This window comes from Artemia sp. Qi Xiang Cuo, chromosome 16 (genome assembly GCF_049724085.1).
Source record: "Artemia sp. Qi Xiang Cuo chromosome 16, ASM4972408v1, whole genome shotgun sequence".
NCBI classification, from domain to species: Eukaryota; Metazoa; Arthropoda; class Branchiopoda; order Anostraca; family Artemiidae; genus Artemia; species Artemia sp. Qi Xiang Cuo.
In genome coordinates this window covers 10,604,910-10,620,162 of record NC_142809.1, presented here as the reverse complement: position 1 = coordinate 10,620,162, position 15,253 = coordinate 10,604,910, and the positions used below count along the sequence as shown (strand labels likewise).

The window sequence follows — 15,253 nt, the reverse complement described above, 5'->3', positions numbered from 1 at the left end:
CATCCGATGAGATCAAGAAGGTGACGGATGTTACTGAATTTAGAAGTCTTTTAAAAGATCATTGTTATAGGGTATATGGGGGTGAGTGAGTCTGTTCTCCGGTCTCTTTTGCCTTTAATTTTTTTTTGTTTGTTAAGTTGATGGATTGAGAAGGACAAGGTTAAATATGTTGAATGTTAAGAATTGATGAGTTGAAAAATAGTAGGGGTGGTATAGTCGCTTATTAGTGATTTTTATATGATAGGTTTTTTTTATTGTTTTTTTAGGCCTAGTTGAGGTAGTGATCTCCTTTACGAGCTTAGCCTATGGATTTTGTTATATTTGATTGATGAATAAACCCTAATTTATCAGGAAAAAAAAAGAAAATTGTTTCTCGAAAACTACTAAACCTTCAAAAGAAAGATACGCCATCTTAATTTATTTGGTGCCCTACTATTTTCACCATATTTTTTGATGATTTTTTACCTACGTCTGATTTTTTTTTTATAGATTCAGCTCCCACTACTGTCAAAACCCGCATAACTGTAGGCTACACAGAGGTCATTTTATTAAAACTTGAATTTCCATTGGGGTTGTGTCCCTTGAAGAATGTAACAGGAGTTTGGAGTTTTTCTTTGTGTAGCCGAAGGCTCTTCGAACAAGATTCAGTTCCCTGAATCTATTAAATAAAAAACAAGTTTTTTCAACTGAAAATAAGGAGCAACATTAAAACTTTAAACGAACAGAAATTATTACGTATATGAATGGGGCTGCCTCCTCCTCAACCCCTCACTCTTTACGCTAAAGTTTTTAGTATCTTTAAAAAGCTTCTTATTGTTCTAATTAAACAACCCTTGTGTTTCAGGAGTCATTCTTAAAGAATTGGGACAAAATTCAAACTTTAGCGCAAAGAGCTAGGTGTTGAGGAGAAGGCAACCCCCTTCATATACGTAATATTTTCTGTTTGCTTTAAGTTTTAATGTTGTTCCTTACTTTCGGTTGAAAAAACTTGTTTTTTTATTTAATTTCTCATCGTTTTCAAATAGCGCCAGAAAATCTGGCCCCATCTCCGCGGAGAAATAACCTCCCCACGGAAATACCCTCTAGAAAATTCAATCCCGGTGAAAATTTACCCAGGACAATTACCCTTAACAACTTCAAGCCTAAAATTAAGACGGGAAAGAGAAAGCAAGACACATAATAAGAATTTTGTATAGGAATTTTTGTAAATTCCCCCAGTGTATAATTTCCCCTGACAAGTTCACTCCCTGGAAACCTCTCTCCATGGAAAATTCCCCCGTGGAAAAATCCCCAGCAGGAAATTCATCCCCCTCCCACCCTAAAATGTATGCATGCTTCCCAATAACAAATACTCTGCGTAAACAATGGGCAAGTTTTATAGCTTAAGGGCATTTCCCCTGGACCTCTGGGGGGAGGGGTCATGTTATATCCAAAGGCATAGCTATTAGGCCTTTCAACTATGATGAACAAAATAGCTGTCTCAAAATTTTATTCAGACGATTTTTGGGACAAAATGGGCAGAGCAGGGGGCCTAGTTGCCTTCCAATCTTTTTGATCACTTGAAAAGTGCGGTAAAGCTTTTAATTTCCATTCGAATGAGCCCTCTAACGATATTCTAGGACTCCTGAGTCGATACGATCACCCCTAGAAAAAAAACACGCATCAGTGTTTCTGTTCACAGCGCATCTTTCGTCTAGCAAAAAATACAAAGTTCCACATTTCTGCTGATGGAGCTTGAAACCTCTACAAGTAGGGTTCTCTGATACGCTGAACCCGATGGTGTGATTTTCATTAAGATTATATGACTCTTTAGGGGGTGATTCCCCCCTTTTTCGAAAATCAGACAAATTTTCTCAGGCTCGTAGCCGTTAATGGGTAAGACTAAACTTGATGAAACTTATATATTTGAAACCAGCATGCCGATTCTTTTGATATAACTATTGGTATCAAAATTCCGTTTTTAAGAGTTTCGGTTACTATTGAGCCAGGTTGCTCCTTACTTACAGTACGTTACCACGAACTGTTCGATGACAAATTATGTTTGTGTTGCTATTTTTTTTTCGAACAAAAATTAAACTCAATGCAAAACATTTGTGTATACAAGACCGCATCCAGCGCAGGGAGGGGGACTCACCGGGTTTGAGCATCCTGCCCCCTCCCAAAAAAAAATCGTCAGACACGTAAAAACGTAGATGCTTATAAGCACATTGTTGATGTCCAATTTAGACAATAAAATTTATCCACCGAAACAGGCCTATTGTTGATTGATCATTCACGCGTACGGTTTCATTAAAACCTTTAGTATTAATTATGTTTTGGGGTGTTTTCAGAAATAATGAGATAAGGTAAAATGGAATTATTGAAATGTTGAAGCAAGCTTATAAGAACCTCAACTGAGGTGTCTTTCCGAGATACAATAACAAACTATATAAAAAGGGATATATTGCGAACACAGAGATAAAGAATAAAGCGAAATAATATTGAAAATTTGGTTTCTATGGTAATAAAGCCAATAAAATTTTTCACTAATTTAGTATAATAGGACCGACCCATTGAAAATTAGTCGCTCATATGTAGGGCTTGATTTTGTATAGTACTGAAAGTGGTAAAAAAAAAAAATACCCTTGAGACCAGTTTTTGTTGCATAGATTCTAAAATTTGGATATATGGCAATCTTCGACAGAGCCAGTTACATTTTTTTGGTGGGACAATCTTTACCGTTAATTTAGCATTATAGAACGGACTCCTTAATAATTTATCTGGCATATGCATGGCTTTGGTTGAAACCTTAGGCGTTAATTAAAGTTGGGGTGCTTTTGGAAATAGTGAAGAAAGAAAAATAGAATATTAATTTATTGAAGTAAGGGTACTTACGTGTACCCTTTGTTACGTGGCCTCACTTTGTTCTTTATCTGTAATGATACCGGTTTTCTGTGTTCACCCGGAGATAATCAGCTTAGACTGAGCGAAATAAACTGCTTTGCAGGTATGTTTTAATTAAGTATTTAATACATAGAGGTGGCTAGGTTAGACATATAATATAATGCGTTTTGGGCGGCCTGCTTTCCATAATTCTCTGTTGTAGTTTCCGTAGTTTTGCTACCAAAGTTTTGTATCTTCATAATATTTTGGTGTATTTCATCAGGATTAACCTAACTTCACTTCTTTGGTAGGGTCGCTATAACGCGTAAGTACAGAACTACCACATCTTTACGTAATCTAAGGTACATCTAAGGTACAGAACCTTATCTTTACGACTTAAGACACGACTTTTTGATACGTTGATTATCCCCTTCACAACATACACATATGAAACATGGATGTTGAAGGTAGATTACCAGTGTCGACTTGCAGCGTTTGAAACTATATGTCTCCGTGGTATTGCTGGTATTACCTACCTTGATTGAATCTCAGACTTCGAACTCCTTGAGCGCCTTAAAATCAAATCAACAATCCTCATCCAGATTCCAGATCCAACTCCAGTAACTTCGTTGGCTAGGTCATTTGCAGGCCAAATTAATGGTTCTCGCCCTCGTGGTTGCCTCCCAAAAAGGTGGAACAAATATTTCGCACCTCATCGCCTTTCTGATCTTCCTCGCCTAGCAGAAGACCGTGAGGCGTACAGAAGACACATCCACGCCATTTCGAAGAAAGAGGCCCCAAGACGGCCTTCAAAGACGAATGGGGGCTTGAGCTGAGCTAAGCAAGCGTAAGGAAAAATATCGTAAGAAGCGTAAGCGTTTTTGTCGTGAATAAAAAGTGTACTTTCGCAAATAGATATGTCGCAAAAAGGCCGGTTTTTTCGTGAATAAAAAGTGTACTTTCGCAAATAGATATGTCGCAAAAAGGCCGGTTTTGTCGTGAATAAAAAGTGTACTTTCGCAAATAGATATGTCGCAAAAATCCGCATACAAAGAACTGAATTCTCCCAGAGTAGTGTTCATAGAAACAACTTTGTAAGCTATTTCAGACAAGATGAACTTAAAATTTAAATAATACCACGATCTTTGACTACACTAGTAAAAATTTTGGTAGGACAGTCTTTACTGCTACTAAAAAAGTTCGTGGTAACGAACTGTAAGTAAGGAGTGACCCGGCTCAATAGTAACCGAAACTCTAAAAAACGGAATTTTGATACCAATAGATATATCAGAAGAACCAGATTTTTATGCTGATTTCAAATATAAATTTTTCGTCAAGTTTAGTCTGACCCATCAAAAGTTAGGTGCCTGAGAAAATTGGCCTTATTTTCAAAAAAAGGAGGAAACACCCCCCCCCCCCAAAAAAAACTCATAGAACCTTAATGAAAATCACACCATCAGATTCAGCGTATTGTAGAACCCTGTAGTAGAGGTTTTAAGCTCCTATCTACAAAAATGTGGAATTTTGTATTTTTTGGCAGAAGAAAGATCAGAGATGCGTGTTTATTGTATTTTTTTCCCCATTGGTGATCGTATCGACTCAGTTGTCCTAGAATATCGCGGGAGGGTTCATTCGAAAGTAAATTAAAAGTTCTAGTTCCCCTTTTTAAGTGACCAAAAAATGGAGGGCATCTAGGCCCCCTCCCACGTAAATTTTTATCAATGTCACCCGACCAAAATTTTGAGATAGCCATTTTGTTCAGAATGGTTGAAAATATAATAACTATGTCTTTGAAGATGATTAATCCCCCACAGTCCCCAAGGGAAGGGCTGCAAGTTATTAACTTTGCCCAATGTTTACATATAGGTTGTGAGACTCTGTTTCACAACTTTATTTTTTAAAACAATAAAAAACTTTAGCGTAAAGATCGAGGCGTTGAGGAGGGGACAGCCCCTGTCATACACGGAATAATTTCTGTTGGTTTTAAGTTTTAATGTCGCTCCTTACTTTCAGTTAATACAACTGTTTTTTTTATTTAATCTAACCTTACAGAACATTTTGATTAGATTTTGGGGAATTTTTGGAAACAGACAGACTGATTTACTGATTGAAATAATCTAATGAGGAGCTTCCGTTGAGTTGTCATATCCAAAAAAACAAAAAACTATGTATGGATGAAGACTTTTTGAAAAGTTAGTGACTAGAATACAACGTCAAAAAATATTTTGTGTGTACTTTCAGTAGCCGTCTCCAGCGAAGAATAAACACCAAATGAGAAATATTAAAATTACAACTAAAAAAACATTTAAGGATATAAAAAACCTAAAAATGAATCAAATTAAAAGGCAGTATAATATTCAGCACTAAAATTTGATTTCCCGGGACAAGCTACCTGGCTTATAAGCTGAAAGTCAAAAATAAAATAAAATCAGGCCTTCTAACCGATTCAGTCACTTCTATTTAAGGTTAGTTTTAAATAACATCTTTAAAAAAAATACATTTTTCAAAAAAAGTAAAAAGTCATATTTAAACTTAAAACGAGGGATCTATAATAAGTAAAAAAACAGAAATTACCATAAACAGGAGCAGTGCTACTGCCCTGTAGCGTTATAAAGACTATAGCGTCATTTGCGCTTTACTGAAAACAGTCTGTATTTTGAACAATGGGTTTTAATTTGTCAAAATATCAACAACAACAAAACAACAAAAAATAAAGTCATAAGGCTAGTCAAGGTTTGTAAATAGGAGTGGTGCAACCCCCTCTCACACCCATTTTATTGGAAAGTCAAAACATGAACAAATAAAAATAAAAAATGACCAAATAGCCAAGATGACTTGAAAAATCTAATGGAAATAGATTTTTTTCTAAGCAATGACATTAATTTTTCGGAAGCAATTTTTTACTTTTTGATGATGGAAATAAAAAAGAAAACATGTTTAAAGTATGTTCAGTTTTCAGCAAAGCCCAAATGGCGCTAAATCCCTTAAAGCGTTTAGAGGGTACGATCCCCGTTCTTATGTGTCGTAATTTCTGTTTGTTTTAGGTTTGCCTCGATTATTCATTTCATTTATGTTGGTTTTAGGATTTATTTATTCATCTATAGCACTATGTGTTATCCTTATGTTCAATATAACATTTACCTTTGTTTCTGTTAATTTTTATCTGTTATATAATTACTGTTGTTATTTTTCTGATTACTATGGTTAGTAATATCTGTCAGTATAAGTTTAAATTATCATCGGAAGCTCGTTTGTTCTTAATCTTTGGTATTTTCAGTACTCTCCTCCCGCCAGGTTATAGTGCACCACTTAAGCCATCTTCTTCAAAATCGTCATGTATGTCGTCATGAAATCTAAGCTTGTATAAGAATATCCTCTTTAAAAATTTGTATGTATACGTTACTACGAACTTATATATATATATATACACTATATATATATATATATATATATATATATATATATATATATATATATATATATATATATATATATATATATATATATATCATCATCATACTACTACTACTACTACTACTACTACTACTATATATATATATATATATATATATATATATATATATATATATATATATATATATATATATATATATATATATATATATATATATATATATATATATATATATATATATATATATATATATATATATATATATATATATATATATATATATATATATATATATATATATATATATATATATATATGTATATGTTTACTAGTGTTTCTTACGCAGCCCTTTTCCGCAGGGCAGCGTAATATGGCAGATCATGAACATAGAAAGAACCGAAAAACGGCTGATTGTCGACTGAAAGGCTAATACAGTCTCAAAAACAAAACTAAAAAGTTATTTTATTCCTTTATAAATGCAAATGACCAAGGGCGTCCGTAATTATTTTTTTTTTTAAGATTGAAATACCCTGAACATGTTTCCAGGGGGTAGGGGGTCGGTTAAAACAAAGTTGTTTGTATCGAAAACCTGAATTTTTTTCTAAATTTACGATATGTTGGACTTTTTAACGCTTTTGTTCTTCCGAAGTGGATTGGGGGCTGAAATGACCTTTACCCAGCTCTTGGGGTAACCTTGTAAAGTGTACAAAGTTTTAATAAAGTGATGAATTATACTAAATACAGTGAATATTGTTAGAATACAAAGGACATAAAATAAAAAGCATTTTTTGCCTCTTTGGCCCAACTTAGGGTTATTACCTAAAAAAAATAATTTTACCTAAGAAGAACATATAAATAAATTAAGGAAACTGTTTCCTCAAATCTGACAATGATTTTCGTCCGTAAAAATCCAAACATAGCAATCAGCTGGTTTCCAAAGACAGCTACAACTTCAAAACAAAGCTACATCTTATTAAAAGCTACACCTACATCTGTTTAGTGCCATGTGTTTTTATCTTAGTTTTTTGCGGTTTGCAACCGCGTTTCCTTTTTTTAATTTCTTCCCTAGTAGTATCAAATCGACGACTCTTCAGCTTCATAAGGAGGTCTTTTTCATTATAAACTGAAATCTCAATTTTGCCCTATTTTTAAAGCTTTCACCACTGGCATCGACTAGGGGACAGGGTGGCCTTTGGCCGCCAGGATTTTTTGCCCTCTTCCCATATTTTTTTTTGGTGGGGGGGGGGGTATATTCACCGAAACATTCTTTTTTGGGCATTTTGTCCTTCTCCCTAGATATTGAAAAATTTATTTCGCCCCCTCCCCTAAATTTGTTTGAATTCACGGGACTGCTTTTTTTATGAAAACTCTTCAAAGATTATATTTTATTTCCTCTGTGCTTGGCACTTCAAGTGACAAATAAGACGGGCGTCATGTAACGAACCTCACATAGTGCTACATCTGCAAAGGTAAGCTCTTAAAACTAGAATAATGGTACAATTAAATACCGCATTAATGCTATTAATACGAGCTCTTCAACCTTTACGAGACCAAGTAGAGATCAGAATCTATCATCACTGAAAAGGTAATTTAAACCCAGGAAGTGAAAAATAGTTACAGCATATACAGTTACCTTTTTCCACTGCCTTTTATAGTTAATGGTACTGTAATGAAATGAGTCGACTTCAATGATCCATTCAATGACACTAAATATAAGAAAGTTCTTAGTCATGATTTTTCATTACTCTCAACCAGAGTTGCCGAACCTAGTGATTTATCACTATTTCTAGTAATTTTTATATTGCCTAAACAGAAAAATCACTAAATCAGCACATAAATCTGTAGATTATTGAAGTAAATCACTACTTAAATAAAAAAAATCACTAAAATCTAGCGATTTTTTCTCACCGGGTGGCAACCCTGCTCTTAACTTTTAGGTCTATGTTTTGTACTGGCTAAGGATCAAATAAAAAGAAACGGTCCATTCCACCTAAAATTGAGACTTTATGCTTAAAATAAGCACAAAGTATCTTACATGTAAAGGCGACTGCCACCTCTCTCAGCCCCGGCTCTTTACGCTAAATTTTCGAGCAGTGCATTCCTGAAAACATTTAAGAATACAACAAATATAACCAGTTGATGATCGCAAACATTTTATGTACGAATCGCCCCTTGGAAGCACTTGAATGGAAACATTTATGGTTCAAAACCGGTCACTGTTTGGTTCAAAACCGGTTCAAAACCGGTCACTGTGAACAAATGAAGTTGGCAGTGTAAAAATCATTTCTTTCGGCCTATTATTTTTGTTCTTATTTTTAGATTGAACAGATACTTGTAGAAAGGTGACAAGGGCGATATTTAATCATAATTTGAAATCTCGGCTGCTCTTTTTAAAGGGTGAAACCAATTGAAGGTCAATTCATCCCCTTTGTATGATGTTTGCGCCACTCGTTACGCCTACGATCCAGTATGGGATGAAGATTTTGAAATGCGAATTTTAATTTTAAGAGCCTGAAGGTACACTACACTTCCATAGGCAGCGCAATACTAGCAGCCAGGAAGGTCCCCAAATCATGCAGATACACGATTTTAGAAAGTCTTTAACGATAAATAAAAGAAATGTTACATTGTCTTCTTAAAATCAGGATCACGTAGCAATTGTTATCTGCTTAACTGCAGTTCTCAAAGAAGAGATCTAGAGCTTGGGCTTATTCTACCCCTCGATAGCCTCCACCTACCACAACTTCAGTGTTTTTCTTGGATCTGTGATTTAGTGCTTCTACTGTCCCCGTAATTTCTAAGGGATTGACTGAATTTCCCTAGAAGAAAAGTGGACTCTCTGATACCTACCCAAAAATTAGTTGTCATAAATAAACAAATTTTAGCACAAGGTACGAATTGTTAATGTTCGTATACGTTGATTTTTGGACAAATTTTCAGAGAGTTCAATTTTTGTTTTGTGACATTTGCAAAATTTTCAAGAATTTGGGGATACTGAAAGGATTACTACGATCGTTCACAAGCATTTCTAGGAATTGTGAAACGGCTATCCGAAGCAAAAACCCGATAGGCACATATTTAAAACATGCAGTTTGAGGTCTGAGTCAAAGAGAGGCCCAGTGTCCAATAGGACCTCACACCCTCACTCGTCATCCCCCCTTCATAAAAATAAACATTTTGAGCGTATTTTGACTCATGACCATTCAAGGGTCATTTCGGGAGTCGCAGTAACTAATCAAATAATGATTCTATGAAATAACACAGTCAGTAGCTATTTGGTACATGATATTCAATTTCAATGAAATGTGCCATTTAAGAGTATCTGTTATGGTTAGTTACAATTAAGTGGCTGAAATTGTCGTTTGAAAGAAAACGTAGCAAGTAACCCGTATTTTCAGTAAATAACTTTTAATCTCTATTACAATTTACGTGAAAGGTTACTTCGGTCTGCAAAGTTTTAGATTTTACAATAGAAGGATTCAAAACAGCGCCTTAAGGCCCGATATCTAATCCACTTCCCTCAAAAGATTTCACAAATGTAGAAATGTTGCATCTTTTTCAACTCCTGGCATTCCTGACTCCTGAAATTTCAAATCCAGGATAATTTAGGGAAAGCCTTAAGGATCAGTTCATTCTCCTTAAAAGCTAAACACGGTAAGGACATACTTCACACTGATACTTCACTGATACTGATACTTCACATTTGATATTTCATTTTAATCAAAGTTTGGGTTTATGAGTCCCTGGTGTCACTAAGCTTAGAATTATTTAGAAGTGCAATGTGGATGTCCAGGAAATAAACGCTGTTATGTAGGCTACGTGTTTAACAAAAAGCTTCCAATTTTCACTGAAGTTTTCATCGACAATTACTAATGATCTTACTTACTTACTTACTAACTTACTTACTTACTTACACATGATATTTCATTTTAATCAAATTTTTGGTTTATGAGTCCCTGGTGCCACTGAGCTTAGAATTATTTAGAAGTGCAATGCGGGTATCCAGGAAACAAACGCTGTTATGTAGGCTACGTGTTCAACAAAAGCTTCCAATTTTCACTGAAGTTTTTGTCGACGGATTGGTCTTACCAAGACTATTGCTGTTGTTACTACCCCCACTTATGCTCTTACTGATACTGGCCAAATTATGCTACCAAGGCTTTTTTGTGTGATTTTTACTTCATGACTACTAGCATTACTGGAAACCTTGCTGCTACCACTGGTGCTGCTACTGTACTTCTATTACTACTATCCACACCAGAGGGCTACCCCTACATTGACTGCGTCTCCCACAGCTACTCACGCAACAACTTTTCCAGCCACAACTTCAGCGTAAGTCCCAGGACGACTTTTCAAGGGCAAATTTTCTGGGGCAAGTTTTCCCAGAACAGTTAATATTTGGTTTTCTTCTATAAGGTGACATGTTCTTTGGATCCACGCCCGTACCCTTAAGCGGTGTTCACGTGCGTGTCTAGCTAATACCCATGTCTAGACACGTGTCTGGCCAGAAACAGTTTTTACAAGAAAAGATTTTATAAAAAATATGGAACTTAATCCCCTTCGATTGCCGTGCGCTTAATCACTACACTTGAGGAAAAAATACCTGACAGACAAAATCGTATTTCCCCGAAGCTTTGTGTGCCATGCAACAATACGTTTCTGCCTTGTTGTTGTGGGTTTTTTCCTCTATTTCCTCCGTGAAGCATCAAACAGTTCGTGGTAACGAACTGTAAGGAGCGACCCAGCTCAATGGTAACCGAAACTCTAAAAACGGAATTTTGATACCAATAGATACATCAAAAGAATCAGATATTAATTCTGATTTCAAATATATAAGTTTCATCAAGTTTAGTCTTACCCATCAAAAGTTACGCGCCTGAGAATATTTGGCTGATTTTCGAAAAAAGGGGGGAAGACCCCCTAAAAACTATAGAAACTTAATGAAAATCACACCATCATATTCAGTGTATCAGAGAACCCTACTGTAGAGGTTTCAATCTCTTATATACAAAAATGTGGAATTTTACATTTTTTACCAGAAGAAAGAACACGGTTGCGTTTTTATTTGTTTTTTGTTTTTTTTTTCTTTTTCCCAGGGGTGATCGTATAGACCCAATGGCCCTAAAATATTGTAGGAGGGCTCATTGGAACGGAAATTAAAAGTTCTAGTGCCCTTTTTAAGTGACCAAAAAAAATGGAGGGCAACTAGGCCCCCTCCCACGCTCATTTTTCCCCAAAGTCACCCGATCAAAATTTTGAGATAGCCATTTTGTTCAGCATAGTCGAAAATCTAATAAATATGTCTTTTACGATGACTTAATCCCCCACAGTTCCCAGGGAAAGGGCTGCAAGTTATGAACTTTGCCCATTGCTTACATTTTGTATTGGTTATTGGGAAGTATACAGACATTTTCAGGAAGAATTTTTTTCTGGAAGGGGGGGGGGGCTGAAAGAGGGGGTTACTCGGGAGAATCTTTCCGTGGAGGATGTTTCTTTGGGGTAAGGGACATTTCTATGAAGGGGGCGCCGGATTTCCAAGCATTATTTAAAATACGATCATAAATTAAATTTAAAAAAACAAGTTTTTTCAACTAAAAGCAAGAAGCAACATTAGAACTTAAAGTGAGCAGAAATTATTACGTATATAAGGGGGTTCTCCCCCAAGTCAATACCTCGCTCTTTACGCTATAGTTTTTTTTTAGTGCTTTCAAAAGAGCTATTTATTCTAATTAACAGCCTTTGTGATTAAGCGGTCTTTCTTAAATAATTGGAAAAAAATTAAACTTTAGCTTAAAGAGCAAGGTATCGACTAGGGGGCAAACTCCCCTAATATACGTAATAAAAATATACGAATATAGAAGTTCTTTACGTAGGTTAATTCGTAAGTTACGTATATTTATTACTTATAAAAACGTTAATAAATAAAATTCACGAAGTTTCGAGAAAGCCATTTAACCAAATAAAAGTAAAATTAATACACAAATTTAGTTTTAAATATTCATGCATGGTGAGCCAAAATAAAAACCTGCATTAATTAATAAATGTTCACAAATTAAATAAAAAAGCAAGTTTTTTAAACTGAAAGTAAGGAGCGACATTAAAACTTAAAACGAACAGAAATTATTCCTTATATGGAAGGGGCTTTCCCCTCCTCAACGCCTCGCTCTTTACGCTAAAGTTTGACTCTGTCTCAAAAATTTATTTTTTAAAAAAATAAAAAACTTTAGCGTAAAGAGCGAGGCGTTGAGGAGGGGAAATCCCCTTCCATATACGGAATAATTTCTGTTCGTTTTAAGTTTTAATGTCGCTCCTTACTTTCAGTTTAAAAAACTTGTTTTTTTATTTAAGATCAAGGAAGTAACGAGAAAAACATTACTCACTATTGGAGTTGAAAACCGAATTTAGAATAAAGTAAATAAGAGATCCTTGGTAAATAGGAGCATGTAGCCCACAGTCGGTCCTATAAAAGCCATGATCAAAACCAATACCTTATCCAGGATGTATCTCGCGGGGGGGGGGGGGGCTATTTAAAAAAGCTTTAAAAAGACGTCAAAATTTGTAAATATGGATTTTGTTACGTTTTTACGAGTCGGACAAAAATTTCAGTGAAGGAGTACAAACCCTCTACCCGCCTGGATGCGGCCTTGTACACGAAAAAAGATTATAGAGCGTAGATAATGAGAGTTTTCAGTAAAAAGAAGAGACAGTGTCACACTTTTCGAACTATTAATTAATGAAAATGTGCTGTTTTTTAACCTAGTTTTGTGGAAAGGAATTTCAATTTCAGAGTCTCAAATTTTTTTCATGCCACTGTAATTTATCTTTTGAGTCAATTTTGTATTATATAAAAAAAAGTTTTTTTTAAAACTCCTTTTCTAAGTCTTGGATATTTATTTTCTGTAAAATCGATAAATGTTGTATGGTAATGCAAGTTATCGTTACGAAATTGGAATTAAAGGATATTGATTTTATGGGAAATAGGAACTTCTTGGGAGGGTGTAAAGAGGGAGGCTTGAATAGATTGGTATGTAAGAGGAGCTTGTGCAGCTGTATCAGCCTCAGGTGGCTTGGTGCTGCAGTGAGTTGTTAGTAGTAGTACTAGCAGAAGTAAATATTGATTTTTGCTTTCCATTTTCTTAGTCAGTTTTTTAATTTTCGAAAACTGCTGAACTATGGAAGGGGCTCTTTACTCTAAATTATTACAACCGTAATAACAATGACTTGTTAAGAAGTAAAGATCCCTTTTGAAAACGTGTCGTTTGCCACGTCATAGAGCCCCTTACAATTTTGTTCATTTTTAGGTTCTGGTTTTATATTTAGCTTTGAGATAGTAGTTGTTTTGACAGCCAAGACAACTAGATAGATTGTAGCTTGTTTTACAAACGGCATCTCAATTTGCCATATATGGCCAAATATGGCAACTATGGTGGGTGGCTCCAAGGCTAAATGTATCTAAAAAGGAGAATATTCAATTGGTAAATTATTTTTAATTATGCAGTAGGCGCTTTGACCGCATAGAGGGTCGGTAAAAAAAAACTTGGAGTAACATTGAATGATGGAACAAGCAGTCAAAGCTTTATGCAAAGTGTCGATTTCCGCCCAACAACAATGAATCACACAGTTCTGGTAGGAGTCAGATTTCGCTTCAGCCGCCGGATTTCATATTTAAGAAAAAAAAGAAAAAAGAAAAATCTTTGCACGGGTTAAAATTGGGTTCGTTTTATGCTTTTGATCAGCGTTGAAAAGTACACTTCTCCGGTCAATGTATTTATTGCATTTAAAATAACTACAAGCTTTGGTACTTGTGTATTAAACGTACTCTTTTATATACTGCTAAAGAAGTCAAGTGTGGTTAATGCTAATGAAATAAAATAAAATAGGATGAATGTATAACAGTTTAGAAACAAATTTGGGCTATATATTTGCACATTAGGGGGGGGGGTAAAGCATACCATATATTAAATGCGTAACCTAACCTAACCTAGATACCTTCCCCCCTAAACCCCATAAAACAACAGTTTAAATATCGTAAACGCAATGAAAACTACTCTTTCAATTCCAATTCTTAAAAGCGGTCTCGAAATAACCAGTCTGGCGAGTATCTGTCCCGGTATCTGTAGCATCTCCAGTTTGACATTCCGTATACAGTTAAGTATATAAAAGAATACGTTTAATACTTAAGTACCCAAGCTTTTTTTATATCGACGCTTTTAAATCTAAAGCAGGGTGGTGAGCGTGGGCCACATGTCTCATTTGCGTAACCTCCTGGTATCACTAGGAGGTTACATGGATCCTAGTATCACTATACCTCCTAGTATCACTAGGAGGTTATCACTAGGAGGTTACACAATCATGAGAGTCATGTTTACCATCTTGAGCTCTTAATTTTTCGAAGAAAACAGTACATAATTCTATTTAATGAAATAAAAATGAAAGATTTCACCAGAAATAGTTGCATGATAAGTCCTAAATTGAGAAGTATCAATTTGAAGTATCAATAGAAACATCATTGAAGTATCAATTTGAAGTATCAAAGAGAAGTATCAATAGAAGTATCAAATGTGATATTTTAATAGTCATCATGCACAAGGATGATTATTTGATCATTTTTTAAATTATTACAGCAGAGTAGTGCAGATTCACGAGATGATGAGTTTTGCAGATTGTAGATTGATGAGGTAGAGACTGGCAATAAATTCAGTCCTATGTCTTTTTGTTCTATGTAAATGAAACAAAATCTGATAATAGCATTAAATATGAATTTAATATCAATTTATTTAAATTTAAATATCAATAAGATTTAATCTTAATTGAATATCATCTTGTAGTATTAATTAGCCTTAGTAGGGACGCATCTAGACCTGTCGGTGCCCTGGGCAAGAATGGAATTTGACGCCCCCACCCCGGTCAACAAACCCATTTTAGATATAAAATTATGGTTGTTTTAATTCTCTAAAGAATGTATTTATTGTATAT

General features: G+C 35.0%; 2 protein-coding genes across 2 annotated transcripts in view; one reads left to right on the top strand and one right to left on the bottom strand.

Moving 5' to 3' along the window:
* LOC148942555 (uncharacterized) overlaps positions 1–7,213 on the bottom strand; it is a 29,538-nt gene extending 22,325 nt beyond the window's left edge. The window contains exon 1 of the mRNA XM_089102068.1: positions 7,116–7,213. The gene's annotated coding sequence lies outside the window, so the exon portion shown is untranslated. The remainder of the gene's footprint in view (positions 1–7,115) is intronic.
* LOC148942553 (rho GTPase-activating protein 45-like) overlaps positions 1–15,253 on the top strand; it is a 311,254-nt gene that overhangs the window by 87,224 nt on the left and 208,777 nt on the right. The window lies entirely within an intron of this gene.